The following is a 15,560-nucleotide window of genomic DNA, read 5'->3' as shown; positions in this document are numbered from 1 at the left end:
ATTATTAGGCATATGGTAAAAGAAAGGAAAACATGAGCATATAAAATGTTTACCAAAGTACAGGAGAAACCAGTGACATATCTGTCAAGTGAAAAACAGATATGTCAGATGTCATGAATGGGATATCATGAAATTTAAAGAATAGACTATGGATGAATTGATGATGACATAATTGAACCCTGGAAATATTATGCTTAAGTGAAAGAGTACAGTCATAAAGAATACCTACTGTAAGATTCAATTTATATAAAATGTCCTTTGCAAACTCATATATAAAGAAACTATTTGTTTAGACAAGACAACACACAACTATAATACCAGCGGCTCAGGAAGGAGGTAGAGATTAGAGTTTCCCAATTCCAATCCAGTCTGGGAAAAGACATCTGTATCTTATTTTATAAACCAAAAGTAAAAAGACTATAGTTAAATTCGATTGTAGAGTGGTCAAATATAAGTCCCTAATTCAATCTACCAAATCATGAAATAAACAAGAAGTTAAATTAATTATTGGATATAATTAGGAATATTCAGAAAGGATTGGTAAGGATTGAATACTACTGAGTTTTGAATATTTTTGGAGAGATGAAAATATTCTAGAATTTAAATGTAGAGATGGTTATAAAAATAAGAATAATATTAAACCATCATTGTTATACAAATTAAATAGACAAAGTGTATATTTATATTTATATATAGTATGAATTATTCATTAGTAAAATTTGTCACTTAATTTTATGCTGATATTTTTAACCTTTTACTAAAATATTTCTATTAGGTAAACAAAATTATATGTTAGAGCCTTCTTAGTGCTCTTTATCAAGATAAAATTCAGAATTATATTCACAAAAATTGTTTTATCAGCTTTCATTTAAGTTAGTTTATAACTGTACACTCATCTCAAATGTTTTTTGATAAATATAATTTTATTCATTTATTACATTTTCCATTTTAGATTTCAAATGTTGAAAGATAATTATTTATATTGATAATTAAAATTATCTTATCAACAATGTGTACTTCTCTCCCAACACTCCAGTAAAGAAGAAGGAAAATTTGAGGTCTTATTCTATTTAATCATTTAAGATTTATCATTATAATTTTAAGGCCAGTTTAAAATCTATCAGTGATTTTTAAATTTTCCATTTAATTTTTTTTTGGGGGGGTCTGGTAGTGGGGCCTGAACTCTGGGCCTGGGCACCATCCCTCAGCTCTTCAGCTCAAGGCTAGCACTCTACCACTTGAGCCACAGTGCCACTTTCAGCTTTGTGGTGCTGAGGAATTGAACCCAGGGCCTCAGGCATGCAAAGCAAGCGCTCTACCACTGAGCCACCTTCCCAGCCCTTTCCATTTAATTTTGATACTGAATATATTACAAATGGATCTGTTAATGCTAAATCTGTGTCATACAAATCTTTGGAAACAATATTGACTAATTTCACTTAGTAATTCATATATAATCTAGACACAAAATTGTGTTTATGCTTTTACAGATTTCAGAAACTAAGGCTATTCTAACTTGAGAATCCTATATTTTAAGAAAAGCTGGATAAACTTAAAGAATATTAGATCCCTCCATTGTGGTGTTTTTGTGTATATTTTTCCTTACCTCATGAGAATTTTCTTCATGTTTCTGAATCTTTATTTTGTGGTGACATTATGTGAGCTTTTTAAAATTTTCCTGGCAAATTAATTGTTTACATGACACATTATATTATTTAAACTTAGTGATTTTTGTTTGATCTTAGAATTACCTAATTGCATAGGAATATGTATATTCTTACATGTGCTTGAATCATATTATATAGAATAAGTTTTTGCACCCTTTTACTTTGAGTGTACTTGGACCCTGTCAATCTCTCTTCAATTGAATATTTAGTCCAGTTGTGGTTATAATAATTACTAATTAATTTGCTTTTATGTTTATTGTTTTAGCATTTGATTGCTATATGCTTTATGCTTCCTGTGTTTATTTCTTTATTTCACTCTTCTTACCTCTTTGTGAGTTCTTGAAACTTTCTTAGTACTTTTTAATATAGCTCTCTATTTTGCTTACTACTTTCTCTGATACAAAATATAGTTGTGATTTATTTCAGACTACAGGCATCAGAATTTTACCATTTTCAGTCAAAGCTTCATTTGTAGTTATGTTCATTTACAGTTCCTCCTTTTAAATATGAAATGATAATCTTTAGTGTAATTTTACAGTCAAACATATTATATATAAAAACTCAAGGAAAGGCAACAAATTTCATATACACAGATTTGTGTTCCTTCTGCTCATCTTTACCATTTTGATGCTTAAAAAAACTTTCTTTCAATTTCCCCTCTGTTTTAGTAATTTCCTTTACCACATCTTAAAGAAAATTTCAGCTAGTAAATTCATTTGCTTTGTCCTTTTCTTGACAATGTTGTCATTTATATTTTAATGAAGTATTATTTTTATGGTAATAGAATTCACAGTTGATAGGTTCTTCCTTTCTTGAAAAATGTGCAACTTTTTTCTTGAATCTATATATTCAGATAATAAAATTACTGCAATTACAATTACCACTTTTAATTTTTTATAGGCACTACATCAATCCTTTCTCAGTTTCTCTTTGATATTGTTTGGGGTATGAGAGTTTAACTGCTTAAGTATCTTTACTTATGATTTTTGACAAATCTGATGAATATTCATTAGCTTTCTAAGTATTTTAAATTTTCACACACTTTCTCCTGTCTTTCTGAATGTGAATAATATAGCTTAGAAAATATTTGAGGGGCTGGGAAGCTGGCTCAGTGGTAGAGCGCTTGCCTTGCATGCCTGAAGCCCTGGGTTCGATTCCTCAGCACCACATAAGCAAAAAGAAAAAAGTGGAAGTGGCACTGTGGCTCAAGTGGTAGAGCGCTAGCCTTGAGCTGAAGAGCTGAGGGACAGCGCGCAGGCCCAGAATTCAAGCCCCAAGACCGGACCCAAAAATAAATAAATAAATAAATTTGATTTCATGTTTACAGGTTTCTGAATATTTCTTTCTTTCTTTCTTTCTTTTTTTTTTTTTTTGGTCAGTCGTTGAGGCTGAACTCTGGGCCTGGGCACTGTCCCTCAGCAATTCATCTCAAGGCTAGTGCCCTTGTACTTGAGCCACAGCACCACTTCCAGCTTTTTCTACTTAGGCGGTGCTGAGGAATCGAACCCAGGACCTCATGCATGCAAGCAAGCACTCCACCACTGAGCCACCCTCCCAGCCCTCTGAATACTTCTTTATATTTATTTTTATTTTATTCTTAGTGTTCAGATGCATAAATTCTCTCCAAGCTGTATTAAAATCTTATGTCTTTTTTATATTTTAATCTATCTAACAAAGTACTTATCCTACTATTTATATTCTTAAGTACTGAAATTGTTATTTAGTCATTTTTATAAATTTTATAACTTTGCTAGGATTTTCATGTTCCAACAAAATAAATTAAAAATACTATTGAAGCATTTTATAATAAGTGATTTAAAATTCTCTCCAGATAAATCTATCATAAAATTAATATCAATGTTTCTGTCTGATAACTGTTATTTTGTAATTAAATTGTGATTTTATTGTTTTGAAGTATCATCAAGAAATTTCACCCTGGTGCTGGTGGCTCACATCTGTAATCCTAGCTACTCAGGAGACTGAAATCTGAGGATCTTGAGTCAAAGCCTGCCTGGGTAGGAAAGTCCATGAGACTCTTATGCACAATTAACCACAAAAAAACCCAGAAGTGGCTCTGTGGTTCAAATGGTAGAGCAGTAACCTTGAGCTAAAGAGCTGAGGGACAACTCCTAGTCCAAAGTTCAAGCCCCATGACCAACCATCCCTCCCAAAACAAAAAAGAAATTTCAGTTATATTCTCGATATTTTGAATATATTATGTGACTTTGAACTATATTTAAATCTTTTATTATAGCAGGTATATATCTGATTTAGGGTCAGCATAATTGAGGGGACTGTTTCAATAACAATCTAAAGTTTTAGACTTTCACAGAGCTATTTTGTTAAACTTGTTTCAATTGGTGCTATTTAGGCTCTCTCTCTCTCTCTATGTATATATATATATATATATATATATATATATATATATATATATATATATTCAGATCCTATGTTTTCCATCTTAGGGAATAGGTTAACATAGGTCGGTGTGATTTATGGGGGAAAAAACATACTAATAAGCAATTATTCACAGAAACTTTTCAGTCTGTCTAGATTTCTATTTAGGGAATTTGATTTTAGATATTTCAACTTTGCTACCTCAATGTATTTCAAATGTAAAATGGTTACCTTAATCTCAAGAAGAAAATGTCTCACCATCTATTAAAATATCCCAAGATCTTTAACAGTTTTTTAGTTTAACAGTTATGGAAGATAGAATTCTTCCTTTGTTTTCTACTAATTGGAGATCTGAACCACTAGCTGCATGTTCTTCATGTGGCAGTTCAGGAGGACTTGAGCAGAATGCTATATATGAGTAGTAATAGCATCACAATTGAATAATAAATGAAAGTAAGACTAGACCACTCCAATTGTATGTAATTGCTCATCTTGATCGCTCACCTTATACAATTCCCTACTTGTACCATAAAATTTCTAGCTTTGTAACTTACTTTTGCCTAAATAGTGTTCCCTTATAAAAATTAATATACATATATAATTTCTCAAAAATGATTCATGTTAGTAAGATATATATCTGCATGAATAGTGAGTAATTGAATTGAATGAATAATTTAAAAGTTTTCTGCTATACTTTCATGTCCTTGTGCCAGGCAACTGGTAATTTAATCAAGTCATCCCCCACCCCAGTATTCAGTAAAATGCATTCATCTCCATTCTTCTCCTGTTAAACGTTTATGTGTATTATGAACCTTATGCAGATTTTTATTCTTTTTATGCTCATTTTATTTTTTAAAATTTAATTGTATTGTCAAAGTGATGTACAGAAGTTACATATGTAAGATAATGAGTACATTTCTTATAGAATTTGTTACAGCCTCCCTCATTGATTCTTTGAATGTCATCAATTTTTCTAGCCATTGCTATTTCTAAAATTCATTTTATTTATTTAACACCAGGAATTAAAGTTCAAGGCAGTCATTTTTGATTGCTTATATGAGGTGCCTGAGCCCCTTCCTTTTAGTTTGTCTTTAAGAAACAATCTGAGGATAATATTGCCTCCATTGGCTTCAAAATGGAACCCACAAACCTATATTTGGAGTAGCTGGAACTTCAAACATGTGCTGCCAGAATGGGTTCTATCAGGTTTTAAATTGAATGGCATGGTTTATAGGGCATTTAAGAGGTGATTATTACATGACTGCTCTAAAGGGTCTTCTTCCAGCTTTTGTTAAATTGCTCTTCTTTGCACCACACTGAGAAGATGCAGAGCTCTGGCCCCCTGGAAGATGCAGGGCTCCAGTCTAGTCTAGGAAGCAGCACAACCAAACCTTTAACAGAAAACTCAACTTGCCAAAGTTTTCATCTTGGATTCTTCACCCTCCAGAATTGTGAGGAACTAATTGAAGGCCTTTATAAATTGCTCATTCTGTGTTTTCTTTTTCTAGCATAACAGACATAATTTTTAATATCTACAAGTAGGGTGTCAATTCAACATGTCAGTTTATGAATACCATGAATTATTTTTATTTATTGTTGTGCCTTTTCTGAGATTTGAATTCAGTGCCTAGGCACTGTCCTTTAACTTTTTGCTCACTGCTAACATTCTACCACTTGAGCCTCCACTTCTTGCTTTTTGATGGCTAATTGGAGGTAAGAGTTTCAAGGACTTTCCTGCCCAGGCTGGCTTTGAACTCAGATCCTCAGATCTCAGCCCTCTGAGTAACTTGTATAACAGGTGTAAACCCTCTAAGTGCAATGTGCACACAGCTAAGTATGATGGATCTTAATCTATATCACTACTTTCATCATTCTTCCTTATTTCTCCCAAGTTCACCCATCCTTTCAATTTTCCTGGTTAAATTTTCACATAAAAATGTTAAATATTATGACTGCATTCTCCCAGTTTCTCCCTCAATTCAACCACTATCTTCCTTAACCTTGTATATTTATATAACTTATCTATAATTATATATTTCTAGTACTAGTGTTTTAATTGAAAGACTGAAACTTACTAGATAAAAATCTGCACCATGAGAGCCACACCTGAGCCTGAATTATATATCTCAAAACTACAGAAACATGATTGCAAAGAAGAGAAATACTTTTTTATGACAAAGAAGATAAATGATCATGTGATCATCATGTTAATAAATATATAACAACTAAGTAGAAAGGAGTTTAACATTGGAAGGATACAGAATGCAACACAAGTCTCAGAATACTTCAGTTATTAAAGTTATGCGAAAATGTTGTATTTTGAAAGTTTGGCTAATGGCTTAAGGGCGTTGGTCAGACACCAGGGCCAACCAAGGAAATGGTTAAAATTTTAATAAAGCCCTACATTTTTAAATTATCACGTGTTATATTGCAGAGTTCGTATATTTAAGGCATATAAAACAGCATGAAAAATGTTAGTTAAATCCTGGAGTGTGCCAGAATGCCAGATTTAGTATGAACCCAATCAGATCACAAATTGATGAGAGTATGTAGAAAGTTAATTTATAGATTCAAAAAGTGAATCATAGATTCCTCACTTAAAAATCTGACAGACATTAAGAAGCATTCTACCCTCTGGGATGTTAGAGCTTTACGAAGCTAATTCATCAACTTATTACTTCCCTTAACTCTATTCTCACTGTTTTTTATTTCAGATGTTGAAATTTCAATATTGAATAACTTTAAAATCTCATCGTGTTGAATTGCAGGAGAATCTGCAGGAAGGAAAGGATGTGAGAATAAGGCAGCAACGCAAGAAGCAAGGAATCCAGAAAGAAAGTCAGCTTCTTTCTTGCCTATATCTTCTGCTGAATATAGCAGTTAAACCAAAGGAAGCATAAAAGGTTCAAGCTAAGAAATATGGCAGATTATAATAATGTGCAGGTATCAAGTTCATGCACACCTTAGGAAATGCAGTTTGTCATTTGACACCATTCAAATTATTAGCCTGCTATAAATAAAGTAATAAAAGGTTGCTAAAATTGATAGAATGTGTCAGTATTGAGTGACAGTGAGTTAGGGTTGAATTCAGAAGGTGATGAGTTAAAATCAATTGGTGACAATATAAAGTAGCAAAAGAAATGAAAAGTTTATTAACTAAGATAAAAACTGAGGTTAAATAAAAGATGTAGCAGCATGTTAGAAACATCAAAGAAAAAATAGCCAGTAAACTTTAAGGTATAGCAATAGAAATTTAAAAATCTCAAGACTCAGAAGGGACAATTGCAAGTAACATAAACTGAGGAATATATCCGTCTTTGATCTTGTATGAAATACTTTATATAAATTGATTTTTTCTTGTAACATTTCTCCACTGAAGCCAACTGGGTCTGAAACTTTGCAGGTATGTTAAAGAATGTGTATCTGTCGATATCCATATGAAGATATTCCAATGAAAACATTCAATTTGAGACATGGCGTCATGACTCAAATGGTAGAGTGTTTACCTAGCATGTGGAAGCCACATAGTTTAAACCTCAACAACACAAAACAAGTTTCTAGTTGTAAGAAATTTAACACTACTTAATTTTATATTCCTTCTTGAGTGAATTTGTATGACTCATTTCTTTAAGGAAATTTATTTATTGCTTTGCATAAAGGCATTGACATGAATTCATATATATTATTCAGTTCTAACATCTCTGGTATAACATTTCTAACAAAGCATATTTTGAAATAACCACTGGATAATTTTCAGGGATAAATACTATTTTGCATTTTGATTTGTGTGTCTATGACATTGATAAAGCTCACTGATTTCTGTATTGCAGTACTTCTGTTCATTTTACTCTATGAAAAATATCTTATTGATGATAAAAAATTAAATATGTGGAATTGATCAGCAAAACTCTAAGGAGCTGAATGGCTTCCAGTAGGATAAATAATGAAAGAAAAATAGTGTTTATGCCAGAACTTTCAGAAAGATTAGCAGTTTGGAAACAAAGTTAAATGCACAAACAAGAACATAATAGCCCATAAAGGAAACATGAGAGTACTATACAAAGTAGAAGTGCTAGGAACATGCAAAGTCAAGCATATTGCAGAGTAACATATTGCAATTTGGCTTTGAGGTACTATAACTTGATCTTGCTAATTATATACAGCCATAGAGAAATCATAGCGGATGTGAATGAAACAATTGTTTGAGAAATATAGGAGCAGCTGTAAGAATTACAAGTTAGTGAGTACAGTGTGAATCCTGGGCCCACTTTTTAGAATCGTGGATAGGATATAGACTCCAAAAGATTAGACATTATTGATAGCTGATGTGTTGATGGTTAGGAAAGTGATTTAGGAGAGGGGCTGCTGGAATATGTTCATTAGTTCTCTAACACAATGGGAGAAATAATATAAATGAAATACTGAAGATAAATGATTCTAAGAAAAAAATTTTTAAAAATGATATGAAATATTACTCAGGGTATAACTAAATGACTTCCCTCTTCTAAAACTGAACTACATTGGTTAAATTGGGAAGCCATATTTTTAATGGAGAAGAAAGTAGTAGTTAGACAAGGTTGTAAGTTGGCCAATCACTATGGAGGTAAAAGAACAGAGAATCATCTGTTGGGAAAATATTTAAATGATTGGTAATATGAAGGCTGAGACTTGAAATGAAGATGATTCCCATGATAAAATTTTGTTTCTGAAATACATTGCCAATTATGTCAATAAAAATCATTTTAAAAGTGCCTAGTCTTTACACTATTTAAAGCTATCTCCATAAGTTCGCAAACTAAATTCACAAAATTTCCTCAACATACCTTTACTTTAGACAAATTCTATAGAGAAACAAAACTAGAAGAGGTCCTTTGTTTCCTTATCTTTGGGGGTTCATTGCAGTATGCCTATCATTTTATATACAAATGAAAAGGTGCTTGGGGATTGCAATTTGGTGCTTTTCTCCTGAGACTACCTTCTTTGATCTCACTGTGAATGAGTAACTTGAGTCCTGTTTACTCTGTCATATCTCATTAAATTTAACATGAAGGAGAACATGCACCATTTGTCTCTGATCTTGGCTTACCTTGCTCAATATGATTTGTTCTAGTTCCATCCATATCCCTGTGATTGTCATTATTTTATCGTATCTAATGGCTGTGTAAACTTCCATTGTATTTAGTCACCACAAATTTTTGATCCATTCATCTGTAGTGGGGCATCTGGGTTGTTTCTATATCTTGACTACTGTGAACAGTGCAGCAATGAACATGGAACTGCAGATGTCCTTGTTGTATTCTGGTTCCTGTTGCTCAGGGTAGGTGACTAGGAGTGGTATGGCTAGGTCGTAAGTTATGTCTACGTTTTCTCAAGCAGCTGTAGCTCTGGCCTGGGTCACGCTCCACCAGTTGTTGGGCTCTCCTGCAATTCCCAACTTCAGTCAAGGCCTGGTGAACTAGGAGGCCTGAGTTCCCACCCCGGGGTGAACAGGTCATCACCACACCAGACTTTACTTTAAAATCTCCATGTAACCACTGAATTATGCTGCTATACTAAGGTCCTCTGATGACTCAAGAAAATTTATTTTCCTTAAAATGTGTGGATTAAACTGGAAATGAAGAATACATTAAATATACGAAATTTGGAGGTTTGATTTTTAATAATGTGCTGATAATTTTGGTTGTTTATTGACTTCATAGCTGATAATATTTTCTGATTACTGATGAACTTCACTTCCTGGGTAAAGACTGAGAAGACACTGGGAGTATTTACTTAGGATTAGATATCTGATTATGGTTTAGGAATGTTAATAATATATTCCATTGTGAATTAGGTATGATAATTCTTATTAAAATAGTAAAAAAAAAACTGCATTTGAAAAAGGTAATTGGTATGAGTAAATGAGGATATGTCAGTTAAAGTGCCAAAATATAATGAAGTTATTTTAGGTACTAATTTTATCTTGCTAATTCTAAATCTTAGAAGAGTATACATGAAGCCTCTTTGGGATCGATCTTTAACTCGCCAAACATATGAAGAATAGGTACACATTGGATTTTGTTCTGTATATTTTATATCTATTTTTATTTATATTTGATAGCTTTCTTTATGTTTTATTCTGTCAAAAATACCATCCCTGGAGGGAAGAATTTGTGAAGCTCTGTAGGACCTGCTGAAAAATCTGCCTTATAATAGATTGCTTCCCACAGAGATTGAACTTGAGAAAGCACAAAATGATAAAAATGTATCTTAAAATTGCCACAAAAGTGAACATCTAAGTAAGAAAAGCTCATCTCTACCCATCGAGCCCAGTTTCTTACAAAAATACAGTACTTTAACAAATAGCATGATAAATTGCCAAAAAACCAATTTGTTATTTTATTTAAAGAACAATAACAGCCCAACACCTTCAGCTTCCTTTGCTCACCATAAGGGAAAAGCAGAGGATGTGTTGGCTACAGCTATTTCTACACTCTAAATTCCTTTGCATGCCTAAATATGCATCACTCACTGATTCCGAATAAACTGCCAAGAGGACTACCCATTTTCTCTACAGCTTTTCAACTTATATTTAAAATTCTTGACCAATCAATTTATACTTTTTATTAAAATATTCATTTTTAACCCTTCACCACAAAAGCAAAGGAAATGAATTGATCATGAAATACACAATTTCACAATCACTTTTAACATTGGTATAAGCAGAGTTATTCCAGGTTAAGCAAAGCAAAGGACAGAGTATTACTCATACTCATTAGGACTCACCAAAGTCTATCTTTTTGTGAAACTAAACAAATTTCAATTCCTTCCTAGTTTTTTGTCATTAAGGAAGTGTGAACATAAGTATAGAAAAAATACGTTCACTTTCAGCCACAAGAAAGATTATCAACACCCCTATTTAAAGTTTGTACCTTATGAGATTGTCTCAGAGACTTCGGGAAGATGAAATTTTTCTGTGTACTTTCCAAAGGTAATTTAGAATTAAGATGACTAGCAAAGAAAAGAAGCATCCCCAGTTATAATGTAAAATAAAGGAGGAAGAATCATTTAAGCATGTTAAAGAGAAAAGATTACTAAAAATATAAAAAAATCTACTCTATATTAAAGGAAAATAAAGATAATCAAAATCAGAGTGCAATTGAGCTAAACAAATGAGTTCTTTTCTTATTTTTAATATACATTTTTATTGTAAACATACTGTACAGAGGGTGACAGTATGAGCAAGGCAATGAGTCCATTTCCTATTGAGCATTGAAACCCCTTCCTTTGTTTACCCTGTACCATCACTTTCCTCCCTACCTCGCCAATTCCTCCCTCCTGCCCCTACCCAAGTTGTAAGGTTCGTTTTCAAGATAGTGTCTTTAACCTCTCATTGTTACAATGGGTTATCCTGTATCCTTATTTCAGCATTTTGTTATTTCCCTTCCCCTCTCCACATTAGAAAAATCTATGTACAAGATGCAGGGCAACAGAATCAAAAACAGTGACAACAGGAGTTATACCATAGGGGGAAGAACATACAAAGAAAATTAAAAATACATTAAAAAGAAAAACAAGAAAGAAAAAGTCTCTTGTGTCCCTATCCTGGGGTTAATTTCGGTTAGCATCAGGTTATATGGTCATATGTACATAGCTTTTGACCTTTTCTGCTTGTCTTAGACATACATTAGTTATTGCAGATAAGGGAAAATATGGGACCCATTTTGTTTTAGTCTGGCTTACTTCACTAACAAAATTTTTTCCAGATCTTTCCATTTCCTAACAAATAGAGCGGTGTCATTCTTTCTGATGGAGGCATAAAATTCCATTGTGTGTGTGTGTGTTTGTGTGTGTGTGTGTGTGTGTGTGTGATATAACATTTTCTTGATCCATTCATCTACTGAGGGGCATCTGGGTTGATTCCGTATCTTTGCTATGGTAAATAATGCTGCAATAACCCTAATTGTGCTGGTAGCCTTAGTATGGCCATTTGGATAAATGCCCAAAAGTGGGATTGCTGGGTTATAGGGGACCTCTATGTGTAGTCTTTTGAGGAACCTTCATACTGCTTTCCAAAGTGGTTGAACAAGTTTACATTTACACCAACCATGCAATAAGGATCCCTTTTGGACATCCCCTCCAGCATCTGTTGTTATTAGATTTTTTGATTACAGCCATTCTAACTGCAGTGAGGTGGAATCTCAATGTTGTTTTGATGTGCATTTCTTTTATGGCTACAGAAGTTGAGCATTTCTTCATGTGTCTATTGGCCATTCTTATCAATACAAAACTTCAAACTCTACTACAAAGCCATAGTAATAAAAACAGCTTGGTACTGGCAAAAACAGTCCTGAGGACCAATAGAATAGAACTGAAGACCCTGAAATGAATCCACAGACCAATAGCCACTTAATCTTCCATAAGGGAGCTAAAAAAAAAATAGAATGGAAGAAACACAGCCTCTTCAATAAATGGTGCTGCAAAATTGCTTAAACACCTGTATAAAACTGAAGCTAGATCCCTATATATCACTCTGGACCAGAATCAACTCTAAATGGATCAAAGACCTCCAAGTCAAAGCAAACACATTGAAAACAGTACAGGAATAGGAGAAACTCTGGGGCTCCTTTACACAGGCAGAATTTTTTTAAATAAAGACCCAGAAGCACAACAAATCAAAAAAAAAAAAAAAGGTTGTACAAATACGATTGCATGAAACTGCAGAACTTCTGCATGACAAAGGACATAGCAAATAAGATCTATAGAAAGCCCACGGATTGTGAGAAGATCTTCATTAGCCATACAATGGCTAATATGAGACAAGGGTCTCATATCTAAAATATACTTAGAACTCAAAAATTTAAACCCCCCAACAAGAAATCCTCAAAGAAACAATTGCCCAATTGACAACCAGGCTAAAGATTTAGAGAGACTTCTCTGAAGAGGCAATAATTGAATTATTTCCTGTTCATTTCCTCTCTTTATATTTTTATTTATTTTTTCAGGTCTAGAAGAGCTCAGATTGATAAATAAAAAAAGCAGAGCATTAATAATAAGGAAGCTTTACCTCATCTCCATTCATTCATGCAAAAAAACATGCAATCTTCCTGTTGAATAGATGAAGATCTAAAAGGGCTTATAAATCCCATTCTTTCTTCTGAGTAGGTTTGGGTGTAAAATCAGTTTGCCACAAAGAAATGTCAATGTTGGTAATAAGGACAATATTTATGTAATCTTCATAATATTAAGAGGATTTCCTAGAGCTTCCTCTTTTCTTCCTATAAATGTTTAAGTTTATTTTATTTGTAAAAATTAAAAGTTATTTTATTAGGTGAAAAAATGAACAAATTTACTATATGAAATTAATTATATTAATAAATTTTGTTTATATAACACATATTTATATATTACATTATATTACATTACATTACACACCATTTATATTTACATTATATATTACATTTACATTATATTTTACGTTGACATCTTTTATTATGTATAAATATATATACATATATGTATTAATATGTTATATAATATATAAGTATATTATACAATATATTATAATATAATATAACATAATATATAAATAGTTATACGTATATATTTATACATATATTTAAGTGACAAAATATTTAAAATGTATAATATAAATATTATGATATATGAATATATAATATATAACAAAATATATAAGATATATAATATGTTTATATACTTATGTGTGTGTGTGTGTGTTTGTATTTACTTCCTATCTATTCCTTCCAAACCGGACCCTTTTTTTTTTTTGGTTGGTTGTGGGGCTTGAACTTTGGGTCTGGGCACTGTCCCTCAGCTCTTCAGTTCACTTGAGCCACAGCACCACTTCCGGTTTTCTGGTGGTTTATTGGAGATAAGAGTCTTATGGACTTTCCTGCCCGGGCTAGCTATGAACTGTGACCCTCAAATCTCAGCCTACTGAGTAGCTAGGATTACAGGCGTGAGCCACCAGCACCCGGCAAAACCGGACACCATTTATATGTGAACCAGCATCATTGTTTCGTTGCCATATGCTCCTACTGTCCATTTGGTTAGATTGGCCTGCATCCATTATTATCTCAATGTCTGACTCTCTCCTATCTTTGAATACATGAGAACATTGTCAAGGACATTTTTTTTCTATTTTCCTTTTTTAATCGAAAGCCCATCTATTTTTTTTTTTTAATTTAATTTTATTTTATTTGAGAACATACTGTACAGAGGGGTTACAATTACATGGGCAGGATAATGCATACATTTCTTACCAAGCATTGCAGCCTCCTCCTTTGTTTACCCTTCACCTCCCTTCCCAGCCTCCCCCCTCCCTCCCACCCAATCATACCCCCCCACCCACCCCCTCACCGACATTGTAAAGCTGGTTTTGACATGACATTTTGTACTTCTCATTGTTGCAACAGGTCCACCTGAATCCTTAAACGACTTGTTTGTCCCCATCTCCTCCACATGTTATACTGACATCAAATATAGTGAAAGCGGGGGTTACACTGTGGGGGAGGGACATACAAAGCAACAAAGAAATAATCTTATAAATGCGTTAGAGATACATGCATGAAAGAAGCAAAAACATTAAAATACATATTTGAGGTTTCGTTTTCCTAACATCACATTATCTGACTTTTTCCGGAAAGCCCATCTATTTTACAATCAACTTTTAACCCTGAAAACGACATTATCATGAACAACCAATTTCAGGATTGTAGATCCTGAATGGCTTTATGGACTGGAACCATTTTCTTGTCCAAACTTATGCTATATGAAAGACAGATGTCTGTTTGGGTGAATTTCTCATTAATTTACTCATTAATTTCCAATCCCGTGTGCAGAGGGGAAAGTGGTATTTATGCTTATCTGGAGATATTACACAAAGGGAAGATGAACTAAATTGGAAGTTAGAATTGTAGAATGTATTCCTAGGAATGAGATTTTTTTTTAAAGCTACAAATTCTGAGTTGTTTATTCTGCAGACTTGACATTTTCACATGTGGGATGTACCCTAGTATGTTATTCACCCGAGGGAAGTATGATTGCTGGTTTTTCATAGCTGACTCCAAGAACTGCTATTGAAAAAGAGGCAGTCTTTTTACCCCTTGCCCCAGAATATTCCTCAGCCATTTTGTGGATATATTAGTTATTCATAGATTATTACATGGTCTTCCTCTTTTTTAATTCTCTTATTTATTTCTTCTTACTTCCTCTTACTTATTTACATCAGCACCGTTGAAGTAAGATGATTTATCTACTGATACTTTGACTGTTCCATGAGAAAGAAGTTTTAAGGTGTTTTCTCACAGTTTTCACTGATGATTATTCATATTTAGTATGGATAATACTTGAATATTACCTTGCTTACACTTCACAGGCAACAGAACACATGGAAAATCTGTTTTTCACAAGACTCTGGCCTGAGCACCACTGTTCTCCCCATTGCTATCCTGAGAAATTTGCTGACTGTTCAGAACCCATTCACTTCCTGATCTG

Source organism: Dipodomys spectabilis, unplaced genomic scaffold, assembly GCF_019054845.1.
Source record: "Dipodomys spectabilis isolate Male_0828 unplaced genomic scaffold, ASM1905484v1 ptg000783l, whole genome shotgun sequence".
Lineage (NCBI taxonomy): Eukaryota > Metazoa > Chordata > Mammalia > Rodentia > Heteromyidae > Dipodomys > Dipodomys spectabilis.
The sequence above is the reverse complement of the archived record's forward strand: the minus strand, read 5'-3'. Positions refer to the sequence as shown.